Below are 20,693 nucleotides of genomic sequence, written 5' to 3' on the forward strand. Positions count from 1 at the left end.
TTACTGAGAGTTTTTATCAGAAATAAGTATTGGGTTTTGTCGTATGCTTTTTTCTGCATCTATTGATATAATCATGTGATTTTTCATTTTTAGCTTGTTGATGCAATAGATTGCATTAATTAATTAATTTTTGAATGTTGAACTGGCCTTGCATATCTGGAATTCCACTTGTTTTTGCTGTATAATTATTTTTATTCATTGTTGGATTTAATTTGCTAATATTATGTTGAGGATTTTTGCATCTCTGTTCATGAGAGATACAGAAGTGTGCTTTTCTGTAATGTCTTTATTAGGTTTTGGCATTAGTGTAATCCTGGCCTCCTAGAATGAGTTAGGAAGTATTCTGTTTCTGTATTTTGAAAGCGATCATAGATAATTGTTATATTTTATTTCTTAGATGTTTGATAGAGTTCACCGGTGGACCTATCTGGGTCTGGTGCTTTCTGTTTTAGGAAGTTATTAATTATTGATCCAATTTTTGAATAGATACAGACCACTTCAGATTGTTTATTTCTTCTTTGCATATTGTTTCTTTCAAGGAACTGGTCATTTTCATCTAGGTTATCAAATTTATGAGCATAGAGTTGTTCAAAGTATTCCTTTATTATCCTTTTAATGTTCATGAGGTCTGTAGTGATGTACTCGCCTTCATTTCTGGTATTAGTAATTTATGTCCTCTCTCTCCTTTTTAGAATTAGCCTGGCTAGAAGCTTATGTATTTTATTGATATTTTCAAAAAACCAGCTTTAGGTTTTGTTGATTTTTTCTATTGGTTTTTAGATTTTATTGATTTCTGCTCTAATTTTTATAATTTCTTTTCTTTTCCACTTACTTTGCATTTAATTTGCTCTTCTTTTTCTACTTTTCTAAGGTGGAAGCTTAGGTGATTGATTTTAGATCTTCTTTTCTAATATAGGTACTCAATGCTATAAATTTTCCTCTATGCACTGTATTTGCTGCATCCCACAAATTTTGATAAGTGTGTTTTTTTAAATTTAGTTTGAAGTATTTTTGAAATTCTCTGGAGATTCCTTCTTTGACTTGTGTGTTAGAGTTGTGTTTATTCTCCAAGTATTTCAAGATTTTCCAGCTATGTTTCTGTTGATTTCTAGTTTAATTATATTATGTGATCTGAGAGCAGACATTACATTATTTGTATTCTTTTAAACTTGTTAAGATGTTTTTTGTGGCCCAGAATGTGTTCTATCTTGGTGAATGTTCCATGTGAGCTTGAGAAGAATGTGTATTCTGCTGTTCTTGGGCAAATTAGTCTCTACATGTCCATTTTATCTAGTTGACTAATGATGCTTTTGAGTTCAGTGGTATCCTTACTGATTCTCTGCCTCCTGGGTCTGTCTATTTATTATAGAAGGGTATTGAAATCTCTAACAGTAATAGTAGATTCATCTTTTTCTCCTTGCAGTCCTATCAGTTTTGGGGTGCATACTCATTAAGGATTATTATGTCTTCTTGGAGAATTGATCCCTTTATTATGCAATTTGGCACCTTTTGAAAAAACAATATCTAAATGATTTCTTTTAGCTGGAGACTTATAAGTTCAAATATGGCCAACCCACATAAATGAGTATAATATTGAATTCGTATACCAGATTTATAATTCAGGAAGAGAATTAGGTGACTTTGTTATTTATGCATTTAATCAATTTCTTGCATCTATGTTTGACTTACACTGTTAATGACAGAAGGAAAGAGATCATTCATTTATTCATTATCACCTATGTATCAGGTGGTATCATGCTGGAAATGCAATGATGAGCAAGATAGGCAAGATCCCTGCCATCTGGAGCTAATGACCTAGTGTAGAAAACAAAAAATTAAATAATATTTATTTCCAATGTTAGGGGAGCTCTGAGTACACAGGCTATCAATATCTTTATATTTTCTTCAGAAGGTTGTACCATGATATGTACATAGGACATGTTCAGTTATTTGCAAAATAAATGGATTGAATAAATTGTATGGAATAGTGCAGTGAAAATGGGAGCAGATTTTGAGAGGAACTTTTGGATAGTGATGAGGGTCCCATCATTGTCAGTAATGTTGCTCATGAAGCAGCTGGGTCCTGATGCAAGTGTGGAAAATGGAGCATCATGTGACTTCAATGTGAAGGAAATGGATTATTTGCCCTACCTGCTTTGATGACCTGCCCAGTTCCTGAGATTTCAGCATCATCCATCCTCCCTCAGGGCAGCTGAGACTCAGAGCTGCTTTCCTTGCTGTTTTATACACCTATGAGACTTTCTGTGAGACTGCAGTCGGTGTCCTGCTTCAGACTCCTGCAGCCCAGTCTTCCACATTCCACTTATGTCCCTGCTCTATTCCTCTCTCTCTCTTCTTGCTCATATGAATGACCACATCAGCTACAGCTATAATTAGTAAATTTCTAGAAAGTAGTTTTCCATCTGCAAAAGCAAGTAGCATTTTTTGCAAACAAATTGTTTGTCCTGATTGGTGAACTATGGGATTCAGGCTTTGTGGTGACTTTTTTTTTTTTTTTTTTTTTTTTTTTAATTCAGAGGATTAAAGTCATCCTAAATTGACTTAGATCTCCCACAAGAGAGAAGTACCTGTGAGCTCGTTATCTCTGAGGCTGAGCAGTAAGGTTAAATGCTTGGGTAGGCAGGGTGGAGAAGGCAATCTGGTATACTTAATCCATTTTGAGTTAATTTTTACTGTAATCCTCTGGAGGCAGAACAAATTATGCCTGCATTTGACAATGCACTTAGAGGGGTATAATGGCACTTAGTGACGCTAAGGGTGCTAAGGGTTTCCATGAGAAAACTAGATGTCCTTCACTGCCCCATACAGAGCTGAGCAGTTTGTGCTACTCGTCGCTTTATGGCTCCTTGAAGGAACAGGGATTGCACTGGTTTCCTCTTCAGCTTGTTTATGTTAAATGCTGTCCCATTTTCAGTGCCTCTCAAGAGAAGCTTATAAAAGCAAAGACCCCACAGAGATAGAGGAACCTCAGGGGACCTCTGTAGATGTAGGGAGAAGAGCATTTAAAAGATTTCAATTTTTCCCATAGACCTAGTTAGCCCTGGCTCTAGTATAATTTCAGGGAATATGTCATAACCTGTCCCATTATGGCAGAGTGAGGAATTGAATCCTAGGGAAATGGGAAGAAGAAATTTTCCTGCTGTTAAACAATCAAATTCCAATGAATGGCTGTCAACTGAAATGGAGAAAGCAGAGAGACAAGTAGATTTAGGATGGGAGGAGGATAGATGAAAGAATTCAGGTTTGGAATTGTAAAATTTGAGATGCCAAACAGAGATGTTTCCAGGGTTCTTTGATCTACCAATCTTTGTGTATCACTGAATCCACATATACTGTTTTAATTAATACAGACATTTAATATATTTTAACTGGTGGGTCAGTTCTCTTTGCTGTTCTTTTAAAAATTGTCTTAATTATTCATATATTACTGTCCTTATGCTGGAATTTTCAAGCAAGTTTAAGTGCTCTGAAAACTCTTGGACGTTTGCTTGCAACCTTCCCAAATTTTTAACACAATTTCGGAAGAATTAATATTTTAATAATATTGGGTTTTATAATTAATGATTTATTTCTCCATTTATTCAGGAATTTTTAAACATTTCCTGTGATGTAGTCCTGATAATTTTCTCCATAAATGCTCTGCACATGTTTGTTTATTCCTAGATGTTTTACATTGTTTGTTGCTATCATGAATGGTCTGTTTTTTCTTATTAGATGTTCTAATTGATTATTTCTTCTCAAAGTAATGCTATTGATTTTTGTTGTTGTTGTTGTTGTTGAGAAAGTGTCTTGCTCTGTAGCCCAGGCTGGAGTGCAGTAGCGTGATCTCGGCTCAATGCAAACTCCACCTCCCGGGTTCAAGCGATCCTCCCACCTCAGCCTCCCAAGTAGCTGGGATTACAGGCACCCGCCACCACACCCAGCTAATTTTTTGTATTTTTAGTAGAGATGGGGTTCACCACGTTGGTCAGGCTGGTCTCAAACTCCTGATCTCAAGCGATCTGCCCGCCTTGGCCTCCCAAAGTGCTGGGATTACAGGCATGAGCCACTGCGCCCAGCCAAAATATTGCTATTGATTTTTGTGTGTAGACTTTATAACCAGCAAGTTTCCTAAACCCTCCTAATAGTTCTAATAAGTTTTACTCATGATTCACTTGCATTTCCTGTATAGACAAATATATAACCTACACTTAGAATTTTAACTCATTTTCTAATCATTATGACTCTTCATTCCTACTGTATTTTTTGGACCTTCAGTGGAATATTCAACAGCAGTGGTCATATAGGCTTTCTTGCTTATTCCTGACTTTAATGGGAAAGCTTTTGAAATTTTACCATTAAAGGTAATTTTGACTCTAGGTTTCTGATAGGTATTCTTTCCAGATTAAAGCATTGCTTTTTAAATCTTGGTTTATTAAAAATAATTCATGAAAGTTTTATCAAATGCTTCTGTATTTCTTGAGAAGAATCATGTTTCATTTCAATTCTTAATGTGGTGAATTACATTGATAGGTATCCATTTCTCTTCTTTCTCCTTTCTTTTTCATTTCCTCCTTCCTTCCTTCCCTTCAAGTATAGGAAATTTAATTAATCATATTCCTGAGTGTGTGGAACACTATCAACCTTGGTTTGTTTCTTTGTTATTGTTCTTACCCCTTTAATCCACCATTCTGCCTTCAATCTGTGTATTTGGAGATATACGTATCCCTGAGAAATATGCAGTGGGTTATGTGTATATGTAGGGGTATATGAGTTTAATTTACTTAAAAGGTATTGTGCTATCAATATATTTCTTTTTTTTTCATTAAACACTATGATCTTTGGCATTATAGCTATGCTGATATATATATGTATGTATGCTGCTATATGTATATGAATATGTGTGTGTATATATTGATGAAAAAATGTAAAAATTTATTGTATTGTGCCTGACATGGTTCTGCACAATATTCAGTGCTATGCAAAACTACTACATTTTACTTATCGAATTCCCTGTGGTGGACTTAGGTTTCCTCTCTTGCCTTGGTACCACAAATAGTGCTGTGATGAATATCCCTGTTCATGTTTCCATGAGACCTTTGAGAGAGTTATTCTGGAGTATATACAGAAGAAAGTATGGCATGTTTGCCAGATTTTCTAATATTGGCCACTTCTTATATTTCTAGGGTAAGTCCTGCTTAGTCATAGTATCAGGATGCTTTCAGCTATAAGTAATAGAAATATCTAACTTCAATTGTCTTAAACAGCAGGAAAATTTATTCTCTTACATTGTGAGATGTCTTAATGTACAGCTTCTTCAGCACTGTTTAATTTAGTGACTCAAAGACAGCATCAGGTTTCTTCTGTCTTTCCTGTCCTTCACCTCCATGTGAGCATTGCCCTTTGCCAGACTTCCAGGGCTACATGCAGCTGCTACAGTGCCCAGCAGATGTAGAAGACTTTTTTTTTCTTTGACTCCTTTTAAAAGTGAAGAAACTTTTCCAAGAAGCTTCTATTCTCCAACCTCAGTAGACTTTTCTTTGTGCTTCATTGGCCAGAATTATGTCACATGCTCAGGGCTAAACTAATCCCCAGCCTTGGACTAAAACTATCAAAACTGAGTTAGACCAGTGACTCAAACTTGGCTGCATATTAGAATCACCTAGAAGCTTTAAGAACTGAATTATAGCCTCTCAATTCCACTTAACTGAATTATATTTACAATATTTATGTATTTTTTCACTACTATCTCATTGTCTATTGTAATTATTGGTCTGTTTGACTTTTTGAAATTCTCTAAGTCTTTTATTTTCATAAATCTCCCTATGATTATTTACTATCGACTGTATCTGGAGTAACTTCTCTTGATTCACATATTATTTTTGTATTTTCTTTTCTTTTTATGTCTTTGAATCAGGGGCATAAGACGGGAACCCTAGGGCTGAGCCTGGTGGCTCATGCCTGTCATCCCAGAACTTTGGGAGGCTGAGTTAGGAGGATGGCTGAGTTAGGAGGATGGCTGAGGTCAGGAGTTCAAGACCAGCCTGGGAAACACAGTGAGACCCTCTCCATCTCTACAAAAAGTAAAAAAAAATAAGCTGGGCACAGTGGCATGCACCTGTAGTCCCAGCTACATGGTAGGCTGAGGAGGGAGAATCACTTGAGCCCAGGAGTTGAAAGCTGCATTAAGCTATAATCGCCCTACTGAACACCAGCCTGGACAACAGAGTGAGACGTCTCTAAAAAATAAATAAATAAAGATTTAAAAGTATAAAATTTTTTTAAAAGAGGGAAACTCCAACTATTCAAGCACATTTCAAATCTTTGTTCATGATACACCTTCCAATATCTCATTTTTCAAAGTCATATGGTCAAGTTGAAAGACAAGAAGCAGGGGATTCTGTTACATACAAGGCCATTGCAAGGGAATGGATAATGTTGCTTAGGGGAAGCAAGAAGTAATACTTGTAATTTAATCTACCACCAGTAGAAAATGAAAAATGATAGTTCAGTGGTCATGGTAGCCAAAAATGAGAAAATGGACAATTCTGTCAAAAGCTACAGAAGGCCCAGTAGGACTTGAAAGGAATAGTAGGACTTTGAAAATAATATTTCATGTGGCTCAGAGGTGATTGGTAACTTTTACAGAAAATTAAAGTATTGAGGATAAAAGCTTGATTGAAAGGAATTAAGAATAAATTGGGTGGAAGAGTCATAGAAATGAAAAACCATGTGATATGGTTTGGATCTCAAGTTTAATGATAATCTCAAGTTTAATGATAATCCCCACTATTGGTGGTGGGACCTGGTGGGAGGTGATTAGATCATGGGGGCAGAGTTCTTATGAATGGTGTAGCATCATCTGCTCAGTGCTGTTCTCATGATAGTGAGTGAGTGAGTTATCATGAGACCTGCTCGTTTATAAGTGTGTAGCACCTCCCCACTCTCTCTCTTGCTCCTACTCTGCCATGTAAGACACCTTGCTCCCCCTTCACCTTTTGCCATGATTGTAAGTTTCCTGAGGACTCTCCAGAAGCTGAGCAGACGTCAGCATCATGCTTTCTGTACAGCCTGCAGAACCATGAGACAATTAAACCTCTTTTCTTTATAAATTACCCAGTCTCAGGTATTTCTTTATAGCAATGAAGAAATGGACTAATACACTGTGTTTATGAAGAGCTGGAAAAGGGAAGAAAAGAACACACTCTTTTTTGTAAAATAGGAGAAAACTGTTTAAAAGCAGAAGTGAAGGGAGATTGAAGCTTTGCTAGTAGTTAGGGAATAATTATAATCATCAGGTCAGTCAGAGGGATGGTACACAGAGTGTATGGAAAGACCATTTTAATCATCATCATTGTCATCATAGCTAGCATTTATTAAGCATTTACCATGGTACAGGCACTATATAAAGTATTTAACATAGATTATCTTGCTTAATCTTTAAAAAACTCCATGAGATATGCAGAATATATTTTCCCTATTCTGTAAGTATGGAAACAAACTCAGAGTCAGTAAATTGTCTGGGGCTATCCAGCTAATAAGTGGCAGAGCTAGTATCAGAATCTAAAGGCAGCATTATTCATCTTAAAGAAGGGTGGGTTGAAGTGAAGATAATGTACCCTTAAGCCAAATGATCTCATTTCTATGAATTGTATTGGCGCTAAATAGAGAAAAAGGCAACTACAGTGGGAAGAATGTATTAGTATCACAGAGAACCAAGGAGATATTAGAAAAAGTCACTCTGTAATGAACCAGTTCTCATCTCCCTCTGTCTGGGATCTTCAACTTGACAACAGATACTAAGAAGCTAAGAGGAACTAAGATTTATGACTTAACATGTCTACTAATAAAGCATGACTAATAAGATGCTGGGACAAGGATAAGAACATTAATGAAAAGCTACCTGATTAACAGAGGCTGAAGCTGTTAGCAGAGATAGTGAGTGTATTTAAAATAGATGAGTGAGGGCACCTGGGTGACACTGCTTACAGTAGGGGAAAAAAGAGGCTAAGAATCTCAGCTGGGAGAGTACCCTGTGCTTTTTTCAATTCTTTTGCAGGGAAACCCAAAGTGTTCTGTGTTGAGAGATATTCATTAGACCTAAATCAAGCCTTGGATATTGCACATCACTGAGACGGTATTAGCGGTGGAGGTGTGGGGGTGAGGATGGAAAGAAGGACAACACTGGATTTTTTTTTTTCACTGTATTAACATAGATAATATCAGTGACTTCTACTTCTAGACACAAGAGAGTGAATGGAGTTGGACTTATTCTCTTACTGTAAACAACTAGAAAACCAGACAAAAATCTATGAAAAAAACTCCTTTTGGTAATTAGTACAGTTCTGTGACTCCTCAGAGAAAGGAAACAAATGAGATAAGCCCTATGATAATACCAACTTTCTGCCTGGAGATACTTTCTGGACCACAATACACACTCAAGAAGAGCATGATATCACAGAGTTAAGAAGACAAAAATTTGAATTTGAAGAGGCTGAGTGGCTGGAATGTGCTCAGTAGAGAAAATGCTGAGGATCTTTATAGAGTTCCTCTTGTAACTACAGCTCACTGCTATATGTAAGCTGAAATTGCACAAGCCAGGCAAAGAACTACCAGGTATCTGTAAGCTGAATATTTCCAGAGGCAATACAGGGCTGGTAGAAGTTTGAGTTCTGACCAGCCGGGGTTTAGGGTCCTTGCTTAATATTGAGGGCATTCCAAAATAAGTCACAGTTTAGTTATAGGACTAAATAAGCCCTAGAGTAAAGTCTACTTAATAAAGTTTTAATAAAGCCTAAAAAGGATCAAGCTGATATGTAATTAAGTTAACTGCCAGTAAGAACACAGTTCAACATCCATTAAAGAGGACAACATCCAGCATTCAACAATATGAGGGCACAATGTCCAGCATCCAATCCAAAATTACCAGGCATGCCTAAAAGCACACACACACACACACACACACACACACAGAAACATGACCCATAACTAGGAGAAAAATCAGTTAACAGAAATAGACCTAAAATGACAGAGAAAATAGAATTAACAAACAAAGTCTTTTAAACAGCTATTGTAAATATGCATGTCACTGGAATCCAAGAAAGGATGAAGGGCAGAAAAAATATCAAGTAGTGGCTAAAAACTTTTCATATTTTATGAAAATTATAAACTCATAGATCCAAGCAGGTCAACAACTCCAAGAAGGACACAAAATAAAATCACACCAAAGGAGTTCATGATCAAATTACTGAACAAAATTGATAAAGAGAAAATTTTAAGAGCTGACAAAAAAATTACACACAGAGGAACAAAGATAACAAACTCACATATGTGTTGTCAGAAACTTTTAAATCAGAAGAAAATGAAATGACATCTTTAAAGAGCTGTAACAAAAACAGCAAACTGTCAACCTAGAATTCTATTTCCAATAAAAATACCATTCAAAAATAAATATGAAATAAAAACTTTTTCAGGCAAACAAAAGCTGACAGAATTATTCACCAGCTGACTTACAATGCAAGTTCTTCAGGTGCGAGGCAACTACTATCAATGAAATTTAGATCTATACAAATGAAGGAAAAGCATCATACATGGATAAATGCAAAGAATAAACAGCAAATCCCAAAAGGTTATATACTTTACGATTCCATATAGTCAATATTCTTGAAATGACCAAATTATAGAAAGAGAAAACAGATTAGTGGTGGTAGGAGTTAATGAGAAGAGGATTAAAGGAAAGTTGGAAGGAAGTGGGTGTGACTATAAAAGGGAAATGAAGAATCTTGTGATGAAATGTTGTTAAGAAGATATTTTAGTGGGGAAATAGGCTTTCAACAAATGGTTCTACAAAATTGGATATTCATATACAAAAAATGAACTTCAACCCTTTACTCTAGACTCAAAAATTAACTTGAAATAGGTAGTATACTGAAACATAAAAATTAAAACCGTAAAACTAGAAGTTTTTCAACATTGGCATATGCAAAGATTTCTTAGGAAACAAAACATTTGAAACCTAAGAGAAAAAATGATACATTGGACTTTATCAAAGGCACTGTTAAGAAAGACACCATTAAGAAAATGAAATTTTTAGCCACAGACTAAGCTGATAAAGGTTTGAATCCAGAATGTATTAAAAAAACAATACAACTCAATTAAAAATAAATTTTTTAAATAGGCAAAAGATTTGGACAGACCCTTCACACACACACAAGAATGGCTAAAGGCACATGAAAAGATGCTCCATTTAATTAGTCATCAAGGAAAGGCAATTGAAAACTACATGAGATACCCACTATATGAATAAAATTAAAAAGACTTACATATATTGCTTGTGGGTATGTAGAATACTATTAACATTTTGGAAATCAGGTTAGCAGTTTCTTATGAAGTTAGGCATACACTTATAAGACCTGGTGTTTCCACTTCTGTTCATTTACCAAAGAGCAATGAAAACATATGTTCACACAAAAACTTGTATATTAGTGTTCATAATAACTAAAATGAGGGGAAAATATCAAATGTCCTTAAGCAGATGAATGCAAAACAAACTTTAGTCTATTTATATAAGGGAATACTCTCAGCAATAAAAAGCAATGTATTAGAGATATGCATGACACATGGTTGAATCTCAAATATATTATCCTGAGTTATAAAAAAGTCCAGATCCCAAACAGTACATGCTGTAGGATTTAATTTATCTGGAATTATTAAAAAGGGCAAAACTTACTTAAAATGACATAAAGTAGATCAATTGTTTCCTAGGGTTGGGCATTTTGAGACAGAGGGGCACAAGGGACTTTTTTGGGGTAATAAAAATATTCTGTATCTTGAATGTGTTGGTTATATGGTGGTCACATTTGTGAAAACACATCAAACTATGAACTGAAATGGGAGTACTTTGTCACATGTAAATTATACCTCAATAAAATTGTTTTTCAGAAAGCACCATCTAATTGCTTTTCACAGTACCTTTGGTCGCACAGTCACATGTTAGGCTAAAGAAGAGGAGTATCTGTGGGTAGTTTGCTATTCTTGACATTGCCCCCACTTTAATATGAATTTGCTTTGGAGATATATATATATATATACACACACACACACACATACATATATATATATATACACATATATATACATACATACATATATATACACACGTGTGTGTGTGTGTGTGTAAACATATACATATATTTCTATGTATAGGTGTGTGTGGATATAAATATTGAAATAAAACTCACCTACCATACAATTTGCTTAATTAAAATGTACAATTCAGTAGTTTTAAGTATATTATTGAGTTGTGCAACTCTCACCACTATCAATTTCAGAACATTTTCATAACTCCCAAAAAAACCCCATACCCATTTTCAGTCACTTTTCATTTCTCCTCACATTTCCTATCCCTAGGCAACCACTAATCTACTTTCTCTAAATGTAGATTTACCTGTTCTGGACACTTTATATAAATTGAATTGTACAATATGTGGTCTTTTGTGACTGGCTTATTTCACTTGGAATAACATTTTCAAGGTTCTAATATTTTGTAGCATTTATCAGTATTTCATTCCTTTTTATTACTGAATAATAATTTATTGTATGGCTATACCACATCTAATTCATCTGTTCATCAGTGGATGGGTATATGGGCTGTTTTCACTTTTTTGGCCATTACGAACAATGCTCCTGTGAACATTATGAACATTCATGTACAAGTTTTCATATGGACATTTGTTTCTGCCTTTTTTGGGTATAGACTTAGGAGTGGAATTGCTGAGTCATCTGGTAACTCCACATTTAACATCTTCAGGAACTGCTAAACTGTTTTCCAAAGCATCTGCACCACTTTACATTCTTCCAACAATTTCAGTGTTCTAATGTCTCTACATCATCACCAACACTTGTCATTTTGATTATGGCCATTTTAATGGGTGTAAAGTGATGTCTCATTGTGGTTTTGATTTGCATTTCCCGTATGACTAGGGATGTTGAACATCTTTTCATGTGCTTATTGGCCATTTCTATATCTTCTTTGGAGAAATGTCTATTTAGATTCTTTGCCTATTTTTAATTGGGTTATTTTTTCACTATTGAGTTATGAGTTTTTTGTAATATATTCTGGATACAAATCTCTTATAAGGTATTTTATTTGCAAATATTTTCTGCTAGTCTGTGGGTTGCATTTTTTACTTGCTTGATGGTATCTTTTGCAGTACAAAAGTTTAGGTTTTCATATAGTCCAATTTATCTAGTTTTCTTCTGTAGACTGTACTTTTGGTGTCACAATTAAGAAGGCTTTGCCTAACTCAGGGTCATAAAGATTTGCCCCTATATTTTCATCTAAGAGTTTTAGAGCATTAGCTCTTACAATTACGACTATGATCCATTTTGAGTTAAATTGTGTGTATGGTGTGAGGTAGGGGTCCAACTTCATTCACTTGCATGCAGATATCCAGTTGTCTTAACACTATTTGTTGAAAAAGTTTTTATTCCCCCATTGAGTTGTACTGGTATATACACAATTTTTTTTCAACTAAAGCTGATCTATAACATACTTTTTGACCCACATTTAGCCTGGATCCATCAGCTACCTGAGATGGAGAATGACAATAAGGATCAAAATGGGAATTCACCCATTTCATTTGGTTGTGCTTTGCCCCACAATCTAGGCTAAGTTTCAAAATAAAAACTGTCTGTCTTAAAGAGTTGGGGGAAAAGTAAGAGAGAGGCCTTATTCCAGTTTGAAAAACAGAGGTTCTGAACTGTACCTTTCTCCCTACTTTGGAAAATGCGATTGGGGTGTAGGAGAGCCTAGCAAGGTGGCCTAGCTTTCATTCTATCTGGAGATACTGTTTTTCAAAGTCTTTCCTTACATAAAATGCATTTATTAGCAAAAGAAATAACACTTAAGAGTTACAAAGCATAGCTTCAGCATTGTGTGTACACTGTGAACATTTAGGCATCAAATGAACAGCTGCCTTTTTTTTTTCTTTACTACCTTATTCCTACTGCCCTAGAACCCAAGATCATGTAGTTTGACCCAAAATGTTCTCTAAAGACTATAAGCTTTGAGTTTTAATAAGTAGTTAACAGATATAGATCTGGATTTGATACTGCTTTGGTGCTTAAAAACTATATGACCTTGGTCAAGTTATCTAAACTTTTTGAGCTCAGTTTCAGGTAAAACGTGGAGTAATAATAAACTACCTTGCAGTATTATTGTAAGGACTGAATTAATGAGCTGTCATATGAAAATATTTGTTCCAGACATTGCACATAATATCTCTGCATTGGGAGACTATGGGGGCATATATTTAGCTTGACAAATGAAGCAGATTGTATATTCCAGAGATAGCTTTAATATTACCTTCCATTCCACATGTTCTTCTAAAAATTTGCCTTTGATACTTGTTCTCTACCCTTGAACCTGGAAAGCCTTGTGGCAGTGGCAGAAGTCACATTATAGTGATAGGCTAAGTCATCAAAGCTCATACAGGTTCTGTGTGATTTATTTGGGACACCTGCTCTTAGAACCCAGATACCATTCTGTAAAGAAATTCAAAGAGCCACATGGAAGGGCCATGTGTAGGTGTTCCAGCTTACAGCTTCAGGTTCTAGCTGACAGCATGGGTCAACCATCAGTTATGTGAATAAACTGGCTCATAGATGATTCCAACTAAGTCATCCCAGTCTTTGAATCTTTTCGGCTGAAGCTCCAGATATCAAGAAACAGAGACAAGCCATCCTGCTGGGCCTTTTCTAAATTTCTCATGCTCAGAATCTGTGAACATAGTAAAATGCTAGTTGTCTTACACTGCTACGGGTGAGTTGATTTGTTTTGGGACAAGCAAAACCAGAATTTTCTCCACCTGCTTTGATTGTTGTTGTCCAAGTGTCTCACTCCCTCCATAGAGGTAGGATTTGGGCACTAAAGCTGCAGCCCAAACCATTAAGGTTACCATCTGTTGAGTGTTTACTGTGTGCAGTGGCAGCTGACACACGTTTTGCTTGCAATTAGTCCTCACAGCACAGGAAGCTATCTTCCTCCTCCTTTTTTTTTCTCACTTCGCCACTTGTTTTGCTGAGTTGAGAGGAACTTGGTGATAATCTCTTACTACCAACACTGTTCTTGAAGGAGCATGGTGGGGGACCTGGAGCTGTATAGTGGACCTCAGTCCTGCAATGCCTTAGTCTCTCCTAAGCTGCTCCTCATTCCCCACATCCTCACTGCCGTGGCATTGCTACCATGCTGAAGGGGTAGAGATGGCATTCTGGGGTCATACCTGGCTCAATGGTGGAGATAGCTACTCTGCTGTCAGGCTGAGAGAAGCCTGCCCCAGCACCATCCACTCCATGCCATAGGCATGTGAGAGCTGGGCTCAGCTGGTATCAGAGGGGATCCAGTCAAACCTTCTGCATGTTTCTTGTAAATTAGCTCTACCCTTAGCAATGAACTCATGAGGCTCTCTGGAATGTGCTGTTCCATCCTGCACTGATCCAGTTGGCACTTGCCATGGCACCTCTAGTTAGCAGGTTTTCTAATTGCCCTCTCCTGAGAAGGGTGCATGTGCTTGTATGATTGGGAGCTCCAAAAACTACCACTTGAGGTCTTTCTACGTGACAGGGGAGAGGTCAGGGTTGACAGAGTTCAAGAGTACTTCATATGGAGCACCTAATGCTCTGGAACAGAGGGTGAACAAGTTTAGCATAGAGAACCGCATCGAGAAGGAAGGACACAGTTCTGGCTGCAGCCTTTCATGAGGGAACACTGGCAAGGCATAGCTCCTGTGGGCCTCAGCACCTGACTTTCCCTGATTTCCTAATAAGAGCTGTGAAGAGGAGGGTTGAGAAACAAAATGTAATGCCAGTGATGGAGGTACCATTCAGATCTCATACATAAACATGGAAACATTCCATAAAATCTGTCATCTGTAACTTAACTGGAAATGGCACTTACTATTATCAAGGGGGAAAGTGGTTTTGACTAAGCTGGTCACCAGCTCAGACACCTCTGGTGACTACATGTTGCCCAAAGTACTGATGCTGGAGTTTAATATGATGTGGAGTCCACTTCAGCCATCTTCCCAGATTGCAGCCTGCTAGTAATCTTGTACTCAAGAGCTAGTAATGTGATTTTGGATAAGGCCTTTTCTGGGTCTGCACTTTGTCTTTTGTAAAATGAAGAGCCTAACTTAGATGGTCTTGGGATTTTCAGAGCTAAAAGTAATCTTAGATTCTATCCTCCTCTACCCCCTAGTGCCCAACACTCTGCTGGGTAACAAGCATGTGCATGGTGGGTGCATTGATAGGCTCACCAGGTAAAGCAGACCAAGCCTTTCTACTCCTTATCATCCCTAAACTTAAAATTTCTCTTTTTGGAAGCTCTTCATGGATTCAAGGAAGTTCTCTTGGCCATTGCTTTTTTTCATAGGAGATAAGTGATACTGCTTTCTTCCTGAACCTTCTAACACAAGTCATCAAAGCCTAACTTGACACGCATGCCCTGAATCCCTTCTCTTACCTTCTAGAATGGGCAAATCACAGTCAGTATTTGGTTTTCCTGCCAGACAGCCCACTGGCTTCAGGGAATCTGTGGGGAAGAAGGGGACACTCCTATTGGTTTGTACATTTTTGAGATTCAGCCAAACAATAGTGAGTTAAGGCTTCCTTAAGCTGAGATAAGGGCCTTTCCTCCATTTCCCGAACATTTCTCTAATGTTGCCCTTTCCACAACAGCAGGAACTGGGTCTTATTTCTATTTGGATGTCCAGCATCTAGCACAGTAACTCTTAAGTGGATGCTCACAAATGCTTATTTTGAGCAAAGCAAAAAGGAATTGTTTTTCAATCCTGCCTCTAATTATTGAAAATATTGGCCAGGCATGGTGACTCAGGCTTGTAAATCCAGCACTTTGGGAGGCTGATGCAGGATGATTGCTTGAGACCAGGAGTTCAAGACCAGCCTGGGCAACATAGTGAGACCCTATCTCTACAACAACACAAAATCAGCTTGGCATGGTAGCATGAGCCTGCCATCCCAGCTACTTGGGAGGCTGGGGTGGGAGGATCACTTGAGCCCAGGAGTTCAAGGTTACAGTGAGTTAAGATTGTACCATTGCCCTTTTGCACCAGTTGCCGCTGCGGCAGGTCCATGTGTGCAGTGAGTAGCGCTATTCCTGGCCCAGTAACACCCAAGCCCTGGGTTTGACCTAGTCCATGCTGCGATGGACCCCAACACCATTATCGAGGCCCTGCAGGGCACCATAGACCCAGCCCTGCAAGAGGCCGTGGAGTGCCAGCTCAATGAAGCACACAAGTCTCTGAATTTTGTCTCAACGCTGCTCCAGATTACTATGTCAGAACAGCTGGATTTACCTGTGAGACAGGCAGGTGTTATCTATTTGAAAAATATAACACAGTATTGGCCTGGTCAAGAAACAGCACAAGAGTATATATCCCCTTATACTATTCCAGAAGAAGATTGCCATTGTATTTGAGAAAATATTGTAGAAGTCATAATCCATCCTCCTGAGCTCATCAGGGTACAGCTTACTACATGCATTCATCCCATCATCAAACATGATTATCCAAGCTGCTGGACTGCCATTGTGGACAAAATTGGCTTTTATCTTCAGTGTGATAACAGTGCTTGTTGGATAGGAATTCTTCTTTGCCTTTATCGGCTTGTGAAAAATTATGAGTATAAAAAACTAGAGGAGTGGAGTCCATTGGTAGCAGCAATGCAGCATTTTCCACCAGTTCTAAAGGATCATTTTATCCAGCTTCTTTCTGACCAGTCTGATCAGTCTGTTGTCATCCAGAAACAAATATTCAAGATCTTCTATGCTCTTGTTCAGTATATACTACCACTGGAACTGATAAACCAACAGAACCTGACAGAATGGGTAGAAATTTTAAAGACGGAAACACTTCGAATTGAAGAAGATGATTGACCTGAGTTATCATAGTGGAAATGCAAGAAGTGGGCCTTACATATTTTAGCAAGACTTTTTGAAAGATATGGAAGCTCTGGCAATGTTTCCTAGGAGTATAATGAATTTGCTGAAGTATTTCTGAAGGAATTTGTTGTTGGTGTCCAGCAAGTTTTATTGAAAGTGTTGTAACAGTACAAGGAGAAGCAATATATGGCTCCTCAAGTTTTACAACAGATATTAAATTCTATTAATCAAGGAGTTTCTCTTGCTCTCACCTGGAAGAATCTGAAGCCCCATATACAAGGCATTATCCAAGATGTTATTTTTCCATTGATATGTTATACAGGTGCTGATGAGGAACTTTGGGAAGAAGACCCTTACGAATATATACGCATGAAGTTTGATGTGTCTGAAGATTTCATTTCTTTTGCCACTGCTGCCCAGAAGCTTTTGTTTATAGCCCATAGTAAGAGGAAGGAGGTACTTCAAAAGCCTATGGGATTTTGTTACCAGATTCTTACAGAACCAAATGCTGACCTTTGAAAAAAAGATGGAGCCCTGCATGACTGGCTCTTTAGCTGAAACACTTCTGAAGAAAAAGATCTGTAATGATCAGATGGAATACATGTTGCAGAATCATGTGTTCTCTCTCTTCAGCAGTGAATTAGGCTACATGAGAGCAAGGGCTTGCTGGGTACTTCACTATTTTTGTGAAGTAAAGTTCAAAAGTGATCAGAACCTTCAAACAGCTTTAGAGCTAACAAGAAGATGTCTGATTGATGATAGAGACATGCCTGTGAAAGTGGAAGCTGCCATTGTCCTTCAAGTATTTATCAGCAATCAAGAAAAATCTAAAGAATATATCACACCATTCATCAGACCTGTAATGCAGGCTTTTCTTCATATTATAAGAGAAACAGAAAATGATGACCTTACCAATGTAATTCAGAAAATGATCTGTGAAAATAGTGAAGAAGTTACTCCTATTGCAGTAGAAATGACACAACAGTTGGCAATGACATTTAGCCATGTAATCCAGACGGGGCCAGATGAAGAAGGTAGTGATGACAAAGCAGTTACTGCTATGGGAATTCTGAATACAATTGACACACTTCTTAGTGTAGTTGAAGACCATAAAGAGATAACCCAACAGCTTGAGGGAATCTGCTTACAGGTCATTGGTACTGTTTTACAACAGCATGTCTCAGAATTCTATGAGGAGATCTTCTCTTTAGCGCATAGCCTGACGCGTCAACAAGTGTCTCCACAGATGTGGCAGCTACTACCCCTTGTATTTGAAGTCTTTCAGCAAGATGGCTTTGATTGCTTTACAGATATGATGCCCCTCCTTTATAATTATGTAACAGTTGATACCAAGACACTTCTGTCTGATACCAAGTATCTTGAAATGATATACAGTATGTGGAAAAAGGTTCTTACAGGAGTTGCAGGAGAAGATGCAGAGTGTCATGCAGCAAAATTGTTAGAGGTCATCGTTCTGCAGTGCAAAGGGCATGACATTGACCAGTGCATTCCCTTATTTGTGGAAGCAGCCTTAGAAAGACTGACAAGAGAGGTTAAGACAAGTGAACTTTGAACTATGGGTCTGCAAGTTGCATTGCAGCTTTACATTATAATGCATACCTATTACTCAATACCTTAGAAAATCTTCACTTCCCTAATAATGTTGAACCAGTTACAAATCATTTTATTAGTGGCTTAATGATGTTGACTGTTTCTTGGGGCTTCATGACAGAAAGATGTGTGTTCTCAGTCTCTGTGCTCTTATTGATATGGAACAGATACCCCAAGGTTTAAATCAGGTTTCTGGACAGATTTTGCCAGCTTTTATCCTTTTATTTAATGGATTAAAAAGAGCATATGCCTGCCATGCAGAACACAAGAATGACAGTGATGATGATGAAGCTGAATATGATGATGAAACCGAGGAACTGGGGAGTGATGAAGATGATATTGATGAAGATGGGAAAGAATATTTGGAGATTCTAGCTAAGCAGGCAGGTGAAGATGGAGATGATGAAGACTGGGAAGAAGATGATGCTGAAGAGACTGCTCTGGAAGGCTATTCCACAGTCACTGATGATGAAGATAACCCTGTTAATGAGTATCAGGTATTTAAAGCTATCTTTCAAACCATTCGAAATCATAATCCTGTGTAGTATCAGGCTGTAACTCATGGTCTTAATGAAGAACAAAGAAAACAGTTACGGACACAGCAACTCTGGCTGATCAAAGAAGAGCAGCTCGTGAATCCAAAATGATTGAGAAGCGTGGAGGATACAAATTCAGTGCTCCAGTTGTGCCAAGCTCTTTCAATTTTGGAGGCCCAGCACCAGGGATGAATTGAGTTATCTCTTTCTTTCCTACTGTGTGCTTGTAGTGAAGAGCTTGTGTTCCTCCTAGTAGTGGTTCTAGAACTGGTTCATGTTATCTATTCTAAACTAATGATCAGTAGATGGACAGAAAAAAAAATCACAACAACAACAACCCCAGGAGATGGGACCTGATCATGCAACCTGGCACTGGAAAAGAAACCAGTGGGATTTTGGGGGTGGGGGGGATTGGAAGTAACCTAGGGGCTGTATTTTCTTTATTTTTTGAAGAAAGTAAGATCCTGACTCTGAAGCTTCAAAGTGACACTGTGGAAATCTGAAAACGAGGGGATGTCATGACGGCAGCTTTTCTTTTTCTGAGGAAAAAACAGGCATGGGCTACAGGACTATTTAAAATGTCTCATTTACAGTGTAAAGCTCAAAGGTAGATGTAATTTTTAAACCTGTGAGAATCTGTCCAATTTCTGTCTCTTCCTCACCATTGGGTATCTATTCTTTATATGTGAATAAGATAAGGTAATCTGATAGCCTTATTCAATCTTCATCATTTTTATTCATCATCGTTCCTATGTAGATTATTGGACATTTATTGTAGCACTACATAACTGATTATAAAACTCTGTAAATGAGTTAGCACTTTCATATTGAAACAAGCCTCCTAGCCTATGAATAAAATAGCAAAATGTTTGCTGTTTATAAAAAGATGTAATGGAGTTGGGGGCAAGGGTAATTTCAAGTTATTTATTTAAAAATGAACTAGCAATTTTGTACCTGGTGACTTTGTGGTCCACTCACTTCTGACAGGGACTTGAATTCGGTATGTAAAAATGGGTTAGCGGTATTTCATTGCTGCCAAAAATGACAACTCCCTCTGTGTCCTGTTTTTCTTAAAGCTGTCAGTGTAGAAGTGGGTATTTAAACACCAGACCTTACTATAAAAAATAAGAAAGGTGGTATCTAGAGCACGTTAACTGGATATGAAGTTCTACTGTTAAAGAGTTGATCTAAGAGTATGGCTAAACATCTATATATGCAATCTATTAAAAGAACTTAATTCAGCTATTATGTCTTGATTTGATTTCAGTTTTATAACAATATAAACAATTTATAACAATTATAACAATTTTTTCCTCATTGGCCTGTTTTTAATCCTGTACCTAGAAAGAGTACAAAATGCACACTTAAAAAATTGAAATTTAACACTTACCCACGCCCCCTTCCCCATCTCTTCTACTCCTCTTGTTGATTGTGGTATCTGATCTTAACTAGATAGGCTGAAGTCACTTTGTTCCCTCCAGAAACCACTATTGATACCACTGCAAAAACAAGCCAGCAAAAAGACAGTGTGGAGAGGTTGGCTTGCTTCCCTTTCTTCCTAACTGCGTGTTGAAAAATAAGCCTTTATT

At 37.4% G+C, this 20,693-nt stretch overlaps 1 protein-coding gene, 1 long non-coding RNA gene and 1 pseudogene across 3 annotated transcripts in view; 2 read left to right on the top strand and 1 right to left on the bottom strand.

Moving 5' to 3' along the window:
• Window positions 1–20,693, top strand: part of KCNH1 (potassium voltage-gated channel subfamily H member 1) — a 471,857-nt gene that overhangs the window by 275,192 nt on the left and 175,972 nt on the right. The gene's annotated exons all lie outside the window — the stretch shown is intronic.
• The window catches only part of LOC129048105 (uncharacterized), a 49,337-nt gene that overhangs the window by 28,177 nt on the left and 467 nt on the right, over window positions 1–20,693 (bottom strand). Inside the window, exons 2-3 of the long non-coding RNA XR_008510159.2 lie at window positions 20,495–20,603; window positions 15,521–15,589 (exon numbers count right to left, since the gene is read on the bottom strand). This is a non-coding gene — a long non-coding RNA (uncharacterized LOC129048105). The remainder of the gene's footprint in view (window positions 1–15,520; window positions 15,590–20,494; window positions 20,604–20,693) is intronic.
• Window positions 16,208–19,405, top strand: LOC100456425 (importin-7-like; annotated as a pseudogene).

The sequence above is a fragment of the Pongo abelii genome, chromosome 1, assembly GCF_028885655.2.
Source record: "Pongo abelii isolate AG06213 chromosome 1, NHGRI_mPonAbe1-v2.0_pri, whole genome shotgun sequence".
Classification (NCBI taxonomy): Eukaryota; Metazoa; Chordata; class Mammalia; order Primates; family Hominidae; genus Pongo; species Pongo abelii.